Here is a 16051-nt window from a genome sequence, read left to right on the forward strand (position 1 = left end):
GGGGCGATTCAGACCTGGACGCAAAGGAGAGCACTTTCGCTGCCATTAGGGGCAGGGTATGCGAATTCTGCGATCTCATGGCAAGGCTTAAGGATGCCATCTATGTTTTAGAGAGCGACGGCAGAGAGAACGGCAGCCGTCTAAAGACGCCCACTTTTCTTTCTTAGCACACATCATTTCCAGGAAGTGTATGATTAATCAAAACCATCAAGAACCATCGGAGCTGCACACAGTCCTTGAGCTCGACCCTACCCCACCGCAAGCACTGCGATCGATGCAGGCTGAAACACAACCAAGTGATGTGTACAATGACGCTTCCATGCTAATTATGCACACCCATAAAACGCCGTTTTGATGCCCAGACACGCCTGCGTTTGCAGCACCACTCCCCCATTCACAAGGACCTTCCCATTACCACTCACAAACGGCACTGTTACTCAGAGTAGCGTCCAGTCTGTGTACTACGAGCGCACAATTCCCGAGCTCAGTGAGGGACTTGTGCATGCGCAGCCGGGCGACTATCGGCCATAGCGTGTGTTCCCGGCTTAGCGTCCGGGTTTGAATCAGGCCCTGAGTGGTAACCGATAACTATACATAATATATAGATCCCTTACTCAACAAATGTACAGTGATTTAGAACTACGGAACTGGTCCTTCCCTCTGGTGGTTTAGATCATATCCCATGCAAATAGTTACTAGATATATTATTATTCATATGATTGATCAATATGTATATATCTATTGATTATATTTTAGATTGCACGTTGTGCCTATTTAATGTGTTTTTTTATTCTCTAAAGGTTGCTCACAGTTATTTCTTCTTTTTTTAAAGAACAGAACCTGTTGCATCTGCTTATTATATACAGTATGACACAATAGTGCAATGATACAGCCATGTGCTGTTTAATCTAAATAATTTTAGCTCCTCTTTTTAGATAGTATCTTCCTGGGGTGACTACCCAGTATATGCGGCAGCATGCTCATATATTGTTTTCCATATATAGATTATATATGTTATGTACTGTTTTTTATCTACTGTGTATTTGAAATTTGCATATTATACACGTGTATCGGCTCTAAGCCTCGGCTCAATACTTGTACTTTCCAATATTTTACATTATGGTAACTAAAATATGCAGAAACTAGTGTTTCCGCATGGTTACTGGGCCATTTATCATTTGATGTATAGGCCCCTGTGTGAGATAAAACCATTGCTATATAGATCCGAATACTTGAATAAGTTTGAGGAAAGATTAGCACCCTGTTTAATGATGGAATAGGGAAAGTGAGAATAGATTCAGACCCTTGGAACAAAATTCGCTCCGTCTAGTCATGCCAGAGACTTTGAGGTCTTTGTAGATCTTCAGAAATTTATCAGGAGATTAACTTTAAAAAGGTATTTCAGTGAATGTCCGCCAGGAATAAGTGATAGCTATTCTGTTTTTAAGAGAAAATCTACTTTCTTTCCCACTCATAAAAAGGGATGCTTTATTGAAACGTTTGAACGTTTAGTGAAGGAGGATTTAGAAAGCACCATTTTTAAACCTGTTAAAAATATGAATTTGTCAAAACAAGAGAGAAATGCTATTAAAACTGTAAGGGAAAATACAAAGATTGTTATTAAACCAGCCGATAAGGGGGGGAGCGTTGTGGTTATGGATGTGGAGGAATACAATGGCGAAATTATTAGGCAATTATCAGATACCTCCACCTATAAAAGATTAAGAAATAACCCAACAGAATCGATAATTAAGAAATTGGAAATCTTTCTTAATTTGTATACCTCTAAGGGCACCATTTCAGAAACGGTACGAGATTACATTAAGATTGATAAACCGTCTATTCCTGTTATATATGTGCTTCCCAAGCTGCATAAAAACAAAGAGAGACCTCCTGGTCGACCCATTGTGGCTGGCACTAACTCTGCTCTATCTAATTTATCTCATTATCTTGATACCCAGTTACAACCTTTGGTACAGAATACTCCTTCATTTTTAAAGGATACTATATCAGTGATTAGAATGTTGTCAGACACAGAATGGCAAATGGGTTATAGGTTGGTGACAGCAGATGTCACCTCCTTATATACCATTATAGAGCACCAGTTGGGACTTAAGGCGGTCCAATTTTTCCTAGATATGGGCAATACAGGTGAAGACTATAAAAGGTTTATTTTAGATGGCATTAATATCATATTGGAGAATAATTTTTTCTGGTACGATGACTCTTTTTTTTCTCCAATTAACGGGCACGGCTATGGGCACCAGGCTGGCGCCAAGCTATGCCAACCTGTTCATGGCCTGGTGGGAAGCACACGCAGTGTGGAGTGGGCATCAGTTTGGTGCCAGCCTGGTGACATGGCGCCGATACATAGACGATATTCTATTTATCAGGAGGGGTGATCAGGTTTCTTTGGATCTTTTTTGCCAGCATTTAAATAATAACACATCCAATATAGTTCTTACATTTAATGTCAGTGAAGTAACTGTGGATTTTTTAGACCTCACCATTTATATTGAGGACAATTGCATAAAAACCAAGAATTTTGTTAAACCCACTGATTGCAATTCCTTGATTCAAAGTGATAGCAATCACCACTACAACTGGCTTAAAAGCATTCCAAACAGTCAGTTTCAACGCATTAGGCGAAATTGTACGGAAAAGGTTATTTTTGATACACAGACTGATTGTTTGGAGAGTCAATTCCTTGCTAAGGGGTATGACAGTCAGGTAGTAGAAATTGCTAAACAAAAAGGTGCCACCCTTAATAGAGCACAAGCTATTAGTGATATTGGAAATACAAAAGTGGATAAGAAACCTAAAATCCCGTTTATCACTAAGTACAATAGCCAGTATAAACAATTAGAAAAAATGGTGTCCAAACATTGGAGTATATTAACAAAGGATCCTTTATTAAAAGATCATATAGAGTCACGTCCTAAATTTGTATACCGTAGAGCTCGGAACATCAAGGATCATGTAGTAAGGAGTGCCGTTGTTAAGCCCACAGTTGGTGATATCAAATCAAAAGGATTTTATCGTTGTGGAACGTGTAGTATGTGTAAGGTGTGCAAATCCACTAGTACCAAAATTACACATTTTAAGTCAGGATACACGGGTGCAAATTTTGAAATGAAAGATTTCATCACATGCCATACGAAGTATTGTGTGTATCTTTTGGAGTGTTCATGTGGCAGCCAATACGTTGGCAGGACCTCTAGAATGCTAAAAGTGAGATTAGCTGAACACGTCAGAAATATTAAAAAAGGTCTAGATACGCACAATGTTTCATTGCACTTTAAGGCACAACATTGTTGTGATATTAAACATTTAGTATCCTTTTGTGGTATCAAATCTGTTAAATCCAACTGGCGGGTTAATGATATGGATGTTAGATTGGCTCAAATGGAAATGATTTATTTACTTAAAACACTAGCACCTAGAGGTTTGAATGTTGATTTTGAGACAAAATGGTTCTTATAGTCTCTCAATACACATCCACATTATAAGTAGTTGGTCTTATTATTCTATTTGGTATTATTCCTATACCGACTTTATTCATACTTTGTTTTCTTTATTTCATGTCCCCTGACTTATGGCATCGTTAATGTTCTTGATGGGCCTCGTATAAGATCAGTGTGAATTATGATCTCCAATAAAATGGTGTCCAGATGATCACTAGAGAACACATTATCATGCCCGGCAGCTTTGATACGCTGTAGCTGGGACTTCCGGAGTAGCGCACTTAACAGCGGATGACCATGCATCACCGGAAGTCGCGTACCGGAAGTATCTGCGTTCCAGATGCCGGCAGTTGTACACGGCGGTGTTCCTCGTGGACCGGAAGTCCTGTTAAGGTTTAGAACATGCGGCGGCTAATGCATGAGGAGGCTTGGCGCCAAATTACATGGCTCATCAGAGAATCAAGGGGACTTTTAGAAAAAGTGAACCGGATCTTCATTATATTGTTTTTGTTATTCAATTTTATTCATATGTGTGTTCATCTGTTTTTACTTTATTTGCCTTTTATCATTATATGTGTGTATATATGCATCATTATGTAGGGGGCATGTTGTTTTGATTATTGATATTTATAAGGGATTTAATCCAGATGCCAGGTTTTAATTATAGCCGATCATTTGGTTATTTCTTAGCCCTCCCCCATATGGATACTGAGGGGTATAAATGGGAAGGTAGTTTACAGTCCTAGTACACCCTGAGGAAGGACTTGAAAGTCAGAAACGCGTTGGTGGTGAATTTAGGGGTTTGGTGGCACTGGAACTTACCCTTGCACTCTATACATCTAGTGCATCTCATCAGGATTTCACACTATTCAAGGTAGGAGTGGCTCCTGTTTACTGGTAATTGTTTCCTTTTCACCGTGGAACCCATCTGTGACTGTATTTTTAATGATTTCTATACATTTTTTGGCTGTATATTATCTAAGGATAGATACAACCTTGTTACATTCTTGGATTAAAAAGTGAAACTTTATTCCTTTGGAGTTGCATCATCTTTTGGTTGTTATTATAAAGTCATCTTGGTCAAGGATGGATCTCTTCCAATGGGAATAAAAAGATACCTTTTTGTGAACGCCTATACCTGATTTCAGGTGAGTGTATTCCCAGTGGGAAATAAGCGATGAAAATTGGTGTGCTTGTGTGTGATCAGAATAAAACACTTCAAAAAGATACCTTTATATGAACGCATCTCACCTAGTTTAGGTGAGTGGCCTTTAATATTAATTGCGGACCATTGGAAGTAACACTTGTCATTTGGAGTATAATCGTGTATTATTCTCTCTCCTCGTTTTGAGATCATTGCATTATCCATGAATGAATAGGAGAAGACGTGACCTATGAGGGACAGCACTCTTTGGACCACTCATATTGTTGTATTTCAGCTATATTTTGAAGGGGTGGTGCTCCCGAGTGTGGACTGAGCTGCAGTCCTTGAGGGCGCAGGTTGTTTTTAGATTGTTTTTATATTATAAGATAAGCACCCTGTTTAATGATGGAATATTGCTAGTTAACCAGGGGTTAAAGGAGAGGAGGGGGCATAGCCAGGAATGTGCTCATCAAAATAGTAGCCTATGGCAGTAATAAGGGGCAAGGACCCTACTATTTATTATAAATAGTCTGGAAGAGGAGCAATCTTCCTCTTTTCCAGTTTTTGAAACCCACCCACACGTCTAAGCTGTTTTGTATATAATTCTTGAAATGTTGTTGGACTGTGCAATTTTCAATTTTTACCTTCCAGCAGCCTGGCGGTAAGCAGTACTCCTGGGCGGTCTATTATAGCGTAAGAGCAGAGCCGGCCCTAGGCATTTGCCTGCAGTGCCTATGCCAGCGTAGCACTGGGACAGCAGCAGCTACCATGATCGGAGCTCAGCTCAGCTCCGATCAGGCAGCGGTCAGAATGAGCTTCTGCACATGCGCAGAAGTTCATTCTATCCAAGGATGGATCAAGGGTGGTGCGATCGTCTTCCCTGAAATTCAGTCACAGCCACGCCTACTTACTTATGCTGCAGTCCCCTGCCGTGCCAGTCAGCCAGCTACATCAGCTGTCACTATGATTTATCCCCTCCTGCATGTGTCCACGGGAACAGGAAGTAAGTGGACAGCGATTGGCTGAAAGTCACATGATCTCCCAGCCAGTGTAAAACAGAGCATGCTGGGAGATGTAGTTTTAGTGTTCACAGCATCCAGTGAGTCAAGTGTAGCTGAACTTAACCTGCAATTGTGTCAAGCATGTCCTAACAATATACAAGATGGAGATCAGTGAAGTGAGGCAGCATGGTCTGGATTGTGTTAGCTGTGCAACTTTTCCAGCAAAAGTATAATAGATCTCTCTCCTTTTTTAATTAATTATCTATCTCTAGGGTCAGATGAGGGAAGGCAAAAGTACAATTGCACATTGAGCTGTAGCCTATTGTGCGGGGGAGCTGCATTAATGAGGAGGAGTATCTGACCTCCTATAATAGATACAAAGCAAAAGATAAAACACGCTCTATAAACCCCTTGATGTAGTATGATGCAGAGAAATGGATAGTAATACAATGTAGTGTGAAAATATAGATGAGGCTGATATAATATGAAACGTAGGTTTACTAAAGGACTCAAATACGATATGTACATATACACAATCAATAATATTCTCAAGTTCCTAATTGAGATGCTTGGATAAACAAAAAATACAGACAAAACTAACATAAATACAAATAATTATACAATGAATGGTATTAATGATGGATAAGATCAATGTGCATCACAAAGTGATTGGAGCAGGCTCTCCACATCAAAAAGAGCAATAACCGTCTAGTACCACTTGGGCAGCAGATATATATCAGTCAGAAGTCTGAATGAGCAATATAAGAACAAATGAAAATAGCAACTGATCAGGTTGCACTTCTGTGCATAGCCTCCTGTAACTGATGGTTTGCTGGATGATGAGTACATGCAGGTGTACTCGTAGTAGAGCAACTGTGAATATGAATTGTGTGGAATAAATAGATAGTATAATCCACAATCGTGATGTGCTGCAGAGAATAGATGTTTATAGTTAGCGGCGTCCCGCTGATGAATAATTGATCGTGCCCGGGGTGTAGGTCTTCCTGGGGTAGGAGTACGGGAGTGTTGAGGAAGCAGGACAGCAAGTCTCAGGGCTGTGCTGCCCGTCTTCGATCTCTGCGGCGGTACAGGTCCGAGTGAACGGACGTGCACCGCCAGCACTGACGGGGTGGGCTGCGTGAGCCTGGGGAGGAGATCTGACGGCGGCAACTCGATGGGGAACCAGGTGCCGTGACCTCCTCCGGTGTGAGACCTACCTCCTGGGGCTCAACAGGATCCCGCTCTACCACTGCCGGCTTAGTTGATTGAAGTCCTCTATCGCACTGGTGAGCGGCTTCCGGGTCACATGCGTGTATGTGGCTGCCGTAATGTATCTGCTGCAAGTATAGACTGGAGTCCTGGTGTGTTTAATGGGTGATATCACTCGAAGTATCAGGTACTCATCTATCTATATTTTCACACTATCCATTTCTCTGCATCATACTACATACATCAAGGGGTTTATAGAGTGTATTTTATCTTTTGCTTTGTATCTCCGAGGTCACATATAACTTTTCAAATTGTAAGATATCACTAAATGACTGTTCTCAGTATATAATGAATGAAGAATTGCCGCATTGTATGAAAGTGTCCATGACTTGGGAGTTGTTATATATATATATAAAATATATATACAGTGTTCTCCCCAGAAAAATGTCCACCCTGGTGGTATCAAAAAGTAGCCAGGTGGGGCCTTCACAATAATAAAATGTTTTAAACCCTGGCCTTATAATGATTTAAATTTGAAATATGCAGTGTCCCCAGACTGGCCCCTTATGCAGTGCCCCCAGACTGGCACCTTATACAGTGCCCCTAGACTGGCCCCTTATGCAGTTCCCCCTAGACTGGGCCCATATGCAGTGCCCACAGACTGGGCCCATATGCAGTGCCCCCAGACTGGCCCCATATGCAGTGCCCCCAGACTGGCCCCATATGCAGTGCCCCCAGACTGGCCCCATATACAGTGCCCCCAGACTGGGCCCATATACAGTGCCCCCAGACTGGGCCCATATACAGTGCCCCCATACTGGCCCCTTTATACAGTGCCCCCATACTGGCCCCTTTATACAGTGCCCCCATACTGGCCCCTTTATACAGTGCCCCCAGACTAGTCCCATATACAGTGCACCCAGACTGGCCCTTTATGCAGGTCCCAGCCCAGAACTTACCTGAACATGCTCTTCAGCTGCGCTCCCACTCCCGCTGCGACTGGATCTAGCAGGCACATAGGGTAAGCTCTTCACATCACGAGTGATGTCATGACGTCACCCGCGCAGTGCATCACTCCGAACGATTGTCTCTGAAGCAATCGGAGGCTTCTTTAGCCTCCGGTAACTTCAGAGGCCAGCGTTCCACACCAGGAGGCGGAGGGTGACAGGGAATGCAGTGGGGGGAAGTGACGGGCGGTGGGCTGTTTCTGCCGGGCGATGCGCCCGCAGAAAACAGCCTGGGGAGAACACTGCTATATATATCTATCTCAATTTCTGTATATGTCATATGTTGTATCACAGTAGAATATATGGTATACAATCGGGAAACTGGCTGCCTTAATACCGACAGCCGGCTTCCCGACTGTCATATCCCGCCAAGGGTGAAATGCCGGGCGTCTATATCTAGACGCCTGTCATTTCCCCGACTCCTGGAGACAGGCGCCCGGCATCCCGATCGTAGGGATGCCGGGCGCCGCGAGCGGACAGCCGCACGGGGGGGTTAGGTTTAGGGCACCCGGGAAGGACTTAGGGTTAGGCACACCCCCGGGAGGGTTAGGGTTAGGCTAGGGGGAGGGAGGGTTAGGGTTAGGCACCCCCCGGGGGGACTTAGGTTTAGGCAGCGGGGAAGGGGGGGTTGGGGTTAGGCACTTAGAGGGGGGATTAGGGTTAGGCACTTGGGGGGAGGTTAGTTTTAGGCACCCCTAAGGAGGGTTAGGGTTAGGGGGTTAGGTTAGTTTAGACTTACCTTAGCGACGATCGGGATTTCCAGCGCTGTCGGGCTTCCGCTGCCGGGAACTCTGCTTTTGTCGGCCAGGCGCTGTCGGAAATCGAACCGAACCAATTTCATACCGATTCCGAATATATCAAGTGTTTTTTTAATAAAATGTCCACAATGGACAAGAATGTAAATGTTCTGTTTTGTATGGTTTCTCTAGTACTCAAGTCTGCGGTTGAGCTGGGCTAACACCTTTCACACCTCTAGGCCAGCCTCCACATTTTGCATTGTGCCTCCCCTCCTCCCTTTTCCCACAAACACATTTTATATCATGGGGTACATACAGTAGGAATGAAAATCCTTTGTGTATACATGCACGTTGAGGGTGTTGTATGCTTTTGGGGCCAATTCAATTACGTGCATTTACTCTGCACACATAAGAGTAGTCCTACACTAATTTCTGCTCATAGGAGAGGCTGTCTGGTCCTGACTCTTAAGAGTCTTAAGTAAAGTCAGCTGGAAGAGGAGTGCTGTGCTGGGAAAAGGGAGTTGGATGAGGCCAGGACATGACCTCTTCCACCAAGTACAAAATGCTTTGCTGCTGGACTTCCAACAATAATTTATGATTGCAGCCACCTGTGGTGAAACACCTGTCTTATCTATTACCTAGCCCAACACAGGTGACTGCAATCATACATTAGGTGGGAAGTCCAGGAACAGAGCACTTTGTACCTGGTGGAAGCGGTTATGTTGGAGGGTGGGGGAATGCTGTGCTGGATGAGGGGTGTTGTGCTGGGTTAGGGGTGCTAAACGAGGCCAGGGGTGCTATATTGTATAGGTTGGTAGTATTTATATTGCAGTTTGGTTCCATTATATTTCTAGCGTAGTTGTATATTGTGTGAGTTTAACATGTGTTTCTTTAAAAACAAAAAATAGGTCATAAACCAACGTGTTTATTTTTGGCGTCCGTGTATAAACACTAAGCTTGGTGATGGGATTATCTGCTAGGGGGCACCAGCCAAAATCTTGCCTAGGGCACCAAAGTGGTTAGGGCCGGCTCTGCGTAAGAGTGCCTGAGTAGCATTTGCCTTTTGATAGCGACGAGTTGGTCATTTACCTTAGGGGTGGACCGGGCCATCATCTTAAGGAGGGGTCAGTGCTATGCCAATTAAGGGTGAATGGTTCTACCTCAGGCCAGTTTGCGCCGGGTGGGGATCCGCCTTTTATTTATTTAATCAAATATAATGGCCAGGCTGTGGCCTTGGAGCACTGCTTTTTACTGCCACCATCTTTCTAATTACAATTCAATCAATACATTTCGGCTGTGTCCTCTTTTAATTCCACATAGGTGTCCGTGTGGTTGTTTCTAGTTAGTAGTTTAGTGAGTGAATTAGCATAATGTAAGATTCAAACAATGGGTGACTTATTGTTTGTACATTGGCAAGACGACATTTGAAAGAGACATGGACATTCCTTTAAAATTTGTATCTAGCAGCGCTGCAACACATAATGTAAGGATCCTAACTGTGCACACAAAAACCCGAATGGATCCTGGGCATGCCAATATTGTAGTTAGAAAAGTGAGATACATAAGCAGTGTTAATTGCATAGTATGATAAAACAGTGCAAATTGCCATTGCATCTATGAACTGATATGAATAGTTTGGTTACATAAGCTATAGTTAAGTGTGACAGGAATTGGTGTATCATATTATTTGTAAGGCTTTAGGATCGAAATAAATGAATTAAGCCACAAGTAAGTGTTCTAATTGTTAAGAATAGTGTGCATTGATAGTTCACTGTAAGTAGTAAGGGGTATATGTACTAAAGTATGGGTTTTAAAAATGGAGATGTTGCCCATAGCAACCAATCAGATTCTATCTACTATCTTCTAAAAGGTGTGAGATAAATGTTAAGTAGAATCTGATTGGTTGCTATGGGCATCATCTCCACTTCTAAAAACTTGCACTTTAGTAAATATATCCCTTACTATCTTACAGCGAACTATCAATGCACTCTGGGCCTGATTCAGACCCGACCGCAAGCGCTGAGCGCTCGCAACCAGGTCGATTGTGGCCCAGAGTGCATGCGCACGACGGAGCCGGCTCCGTTGTGCGCATGCGCGAGACCCGGATAGCGATGGGCAATACGTTGCTCCGGGTCTCGTACCAAAGGGGGCGTGCTGTCGATGATGAGTGACAGCACGCCCCCTTTGGGCGGGCTGGGGGGGGTGGCTGCCCAGACGGAGGCGTTCCCATGTGAACGTCTCCTTTTGGGGGCGGCCCCACTGACATCTGAGTGATGTCAGTGGGAGAGATTTCGGCTCTGTTAGAGCCAAAATCTCTCTGGGGCTTGCGGCCACGAGACCCTACCACAAGGGTCTCATCGCAAGCCCGATGGTCGCGATGGTCTTGACCATCGCGACCATCTTCCTGGCCGCTCGCTATAGCTGTGGGTGGTCACCCACAGCTATGCGAGCGGCCAGGAGGCATTCTAAAAAAAAAATACCCTGGCCCTGATTCAGAGCGAGCGCTCTGTCAGAGCGTCCGGCTCTGAATCAGGGCCTCTATTCTTAACAATCAGAATACTTACTTGTGGCTTAATTCATTTATTCGATCCTAAAACCTTACAGATAATATTCTATACCAATTCCTATCACAAGTGTTGTGATTATGCATACCACTCTGTGTTATTTGTATTGTGTATGCTTAACCTATTTGCTTTGTCCCAAGTAACTTGGCAAGTCAGGTATGCCCCTTCTTGGCCTAATTGGTGGAGGTCTCAGTAATAAATATTAATTTATTGTAGCACAATTTCTGGTGTGATTACTGTCAGTCTGTGTGAGAAATCCATGCCTCTCTGCGGTGCTGTGAAAGGAGGAGGTGGAGAAATAGCTGTCAAAGTAGAGATTAGGGACAAGAGCCATTGCTTACAGACTCACCAACAGTAGGGAAAATCAGTGCCTGTAATAATAATCCAACTACAGTACCATCACATCACAAACAAATATTATTAAGGGTACTACAAATCTTTTGTATGATAGTTATAGATGGACACAGATTTCTGAAAAACATACATAAGAAGAGATACCTGCTTTTTAAAAAAATATATATTTTGTTTATAAATCAAATATTTGTCTGTCTCCGTCTTCAGAGAAGGGGGACGGGAGCAGCGTCCACTGTTGGGTGGGTGGTATGTGGCACGCTACACAGACACAGATTCAGCATGATGAAGAGTGTGCTGTGCTGGCTCAACTGGCTGCTGCTGCAGAGCGGAGAGCTGGAGAATGAGTACAGAGTACTGGACCTAGACTAGAAAGCTGGGCTGGTGATGTGAAAGGAGTGTTCGAGCTTGGACTGGTCCAGCTGGGGCTCTGTCACTGATCAGAGGGTACTACGTGTTGATGATGGGCAGGGGCGGATTGGGAATTTAAAGTGGCCCTGGAAAAAAGTCTGAAAGTGATCCTATGTGCGCGCGCCTACGGTGCGCGACCTAAAAGTGGGTGTGACCTTGTGGCAGGGGTGTGGCCTAATATGAAATGCCCATGCCCACGCCCACAAGTCACTCCCCCCATGACAAAAGTGACAGGGCAGGACAGAGGTGACAGGACCAAGACAGAAGTGACAGGGCCGGACAGAAGTGACAGGGCCGGACAGAGGTGACAAGACCAAGACAGAAGTGACAGGGCCGGACAGAGGTGACAGGACCAGGACAGAAGTGATAGGACAGGACAGAGGTGACAGGACCAGGACAGAAGTGACAGGACCAGGACAGAGATGACAGGACCAGGACAGAAGTGACAGGGCCGGACAGAGGTTGACAGGGCAGGACAGAGACTGACAGGGCATAGGGCAGGGTAGGACAGAGGTGACAGGGCATAGGGCATGGTAGGACAGAGGTGACAGCACCAGGACAGAGGAGACAAAACCGGGACACAGGGACATGACAGTGCCAGAACAGAACTACCCTCTTCTTGGGCTCACTTGGCACCCCCTCCCTCGGCACACTTGGCACTACCCTCACTTCTCTTACTGGGCACACTTAACAACACCCTCCCCTTTTTTCTGGGCACATATAGCAACCCACGCCAATGTCTGACAGGGCCAGGATAGAGGTGACAGGACAAGCAAAGATGGGACAGGAGTGACAGGACCCAGACAGAATAGAGGGGACAGCAGAGATGGGTGACAGGGACAGTGCAGAGGTGAGAGGACCAGGTCAGAAGTGACAGGGCAGGACAGAGGTGACAGGACCAGGACAGAAGTGACAGGACCATGACAGAGGTGACAGGACCATGACAGAGGTGACAGGGCCGGACAGAGGTGACAGGACCAGGACAGTGGTGACAGGACCAGGACAGTTTTTGACAGGGCAGGACAGAGGTGACAGGGCATAGAGCAGGGTAGGACAGAGGTGACAGCACCAGGACAGAGGAGACAAAACCGGGACACAGGGAAAGGACAGAGACAGGACAGAACTACCCCCTTCTTGGGCTCACTTGACACCCCTTCCCTCGGCACACTTGGCACTACCCTCACTCTTACCGGGCACACTTAACAACACCCTCCCATTTTACTGGGCACACATAGCAACCCCCGCCAATGTCTGTGTTCTCCTGGCTCGACCCCTAACGTCAAGGCTCAAAGCCTGTTCCATTGTGGTCAGGTGGAGCAAAGTGCGGCAGTGGGAAGGAGAGAAGATTGGACCCAGCCAGGAGGGGTAACAGCAAGGGGTGAAGAGCCGCTCTTCTTCTGACTGCCGCTGTCTGTCCTGTGTGACAGGAGTAGCGGCAGCCGGCAGCAGCAGCTGCAGGGAGAGCGCCTCTCCAACCTGGCGTCTCCCTGCAGTGAGGGCTCTGCTGACTGAGCGGGTTGCACGGGCCCTGGCTTGCTGCTTGGCTTGCTTACTTACCCCACATGCCGCCACCGCCGCCGGCCGTGGACTAGTGCCTAAGCACTCATCCCACCAGGTCACTTGGTGGCACTTGGCGTCTGACATAGCTCCCTTTGGGAAAGTCTCTTCTCGCGATAGAGGCAGGCCGCAGGAGCTGACAGCCGGGCTGCCTGTCATACTGCAAAAAAAAAAAAAATGACAGCCTGGTGACACAAATCAGGGGGCAGGGCCACAGTTGAAAAGCGGCCCCACAGACCAATCGGCCCACTGGGATTTTCCCCGCTAAAGGTAAGGGCCAATCCGCCCCTGATGATGGGCCTCATTGCCGTGCACAAGGCCTGGCTGCACTGCTTCTGGCACAAAATAGATGGCTTCTGCTGACTGTGCTTAGTGTAAAGCAGTGGTTCTCAAACTCGGTCCTCGGGACCCCACAAAGTTCACATTTTCCAGGTCTCCTAGCAGGTGCACAGGTGTAGTCATTACTCACTGGTGGCACATGAGGACGGGGCACTGGTGGCACATGAGGAGGGGGCTCTTCTACATATAAGGGGCATGAGCAGGTCTCTGATACAAAATAAAGGGGCAAGAGGGGCTGTGGTATACATAGGGGAATGAGGGGGTCGCTGATGCTATTTAAAGTAGCATGAGGGGGCTGTACAGTATAGGGGCATGAGGGGTCTTTAATGGCATATGATGGGGATCTTATACCATATAGTATAAAGATGCATGAGGGGTTCAGGCATATAGAAAGGTATTAGACAGGTCCGTAACTAGGTTAGTGCGACCAGTGCCATGGCAAAGGGCACCGCAGGGCAGGGGGCTTAATGGAGCGAATTTCCATGGCCATCATGGGTGTCTGTGCAGGGGGCGAGGCTTAATGACGTAATTCACGTCATTTGGCTTTGCCCCCTATTTAAATTTAAGCCAGTCACGGGCATTTTACCGTGAGGGGGCGGGGCTTAATGACGTGAATCATCAGGCCCCGTCCCCATTGCCACCCACCTGCCTCTCCTCCCAGGGCTTCTCCCGGGAAGAGACAGCAAAGGTAGGCAACCATAACTATCTTATGTCCCTATTTAAAAAATGGGGGGGTAGGGGCGCCCATGCTCTCTCTGGCACAGGGCACCAAAAAGTCTAGTTATGGCTCTGGTTAGGGGTATCTAATGACATATGAGGGGGCTCTGGCATATATAGGGGCATGAGGGGGTCTTTGATGCTACATAAAAGGTCAATGTCCTCAAATATGACAAATAAAATGGTCGTAACTCTACTGCAGTTTTGACCATGACCACTAGCCACACCCATTGTCCGGTAAGTTGAAAATAAAAAGGTGATAACCATAATACCAACATACAGCTGAACACAAATAGAGGGGAACATACAGACAAGGGCACACATAGGCATATGGAAGAACAACACAGAAAAAAAGTAAAATAGAATAAACTAAGCCCAGTATATATTATGATTGCAATAGTAATCTTATTATAAAGACTATCTATTCAAATATATACAGTAAGCCTCAAACTTCTTATCTTCTGATCTGCGTCACAATAGATAATTGACAACTTTTATTACTTGCCAATTATCTTTACTAACTACAAACCCTCTACAACAGCCTTCCCCTTTGTACCAGGCCAGTGTTGAAAGAAAGAAAAAGCCTCAGAGAAATACAGCTGGTGAGAGGAGGATTTAGCAGCAATGTGTGCCATTGAGACATCGGACAATTTCATTTAAGAAATAAAAATGTTGTACATTTTCTTTTGGTGTCTGTTTGGCAGATTTAACAAATTATATTTCAGTGGGTAAGGTATGGTGCAAGGGAGTGGTGGTGGGTGAGGGGTATTTCAATGGGTAAGACATGTGTCAAGGAGGGTTGGTGGGAAGTAGTATTTCAGTGAGTGAGGTATGGTGCTAGGGAGTGGTGGTGAGAAAAGGGTATTATAATTGGTGAGGTATGTTGTGAGGGATTGGTGGTGAGTGAGGTGTATTTCTATGGGAGAGGTATGGTGTCAGGTCTGTGAGGGGTGTAATGTACATTACACCTTTTGAAGTGTGGTCAAAGAGAAAACCAAGTGTAAAATATATCAGAACCTTTGGAAGTATGGCCTATGTGCATATACCAACGGGGAGAAGACAAAAGCTGGATTTAAAGTCTGTAAAGTGCCTGATGCTTGGCTATTGCCATGAGAGCAAAGGTTACAGATTGTGAAATTCAAATACCAGAAAGTTTGTTATCTCCAGAGATGTTATCTTTAAAGAAACAACGCAACATCCTGATACAAGTTTTGCTAGGATACTTAGGGGTCTATTTACTAAGCCTTGGATGAAGATAAAGTTAATGGAGATAATGCACCAACCAATCAGCTCCTAACTGCCATGTCACAGGCTGTGTTTGAAAAATGACAATTAGGAGCTGATTGGTTGGTTCTGTATCTCTGTCCACGTTATCTCCATCCATGGCTTAGTAAATAGACCCCTTAGTCATAGTCCTATGACTAAGGCTGGGTACACACCTAAAGATTTTCTGTCCAACCATCCAACTAGTTGATTGGTTGATTGAAAATCTGGTAACATATGGGAGTAAATGATGATCAGCAATTTGCTGCTAAATGCCAGAAAACAGA

At 45.2% G+C, this 16051-nt stretch overlaps 1 long non-coding RNA gene across 1 annotated transcript in view; it reads left to right on the forward strand.

Moving 5' to 3' along the window:
- Positions 1-6703: 6703 nt before the first annotated feature.
- LOC148525152 (uncharacterized) overlaps positions 6704-16051 on the forward strand; it is a 69112-nt gene continuing 59764 nt past the window's right edge. The window contains exon 1 of the long non-coding RNA XR_015878308.1: positions 6704-7005. This is a non-coding gene — a long non-coding RNA (uncharacterized LOC148525152). The remainder of the gene's footprint in view (positions 7006-16051) is intronic.

Source organism: Taudactylus pleione, unplaced genomic scaffold (genome assembly GCF_031769625.1).
Source record: "Taudactylus pleione unplaced genomic scaffold, aTauple2 ptg000111l, whole genome shotgun sequence".
In the NCBI taxonomy this organism is placed as follows: domain Eukaryota; kingdom Metazoa; phylum Chordata; class Amphibia; order Anura; family Myobatrachidae; genus Taudactylus; species Taudactylus pleione.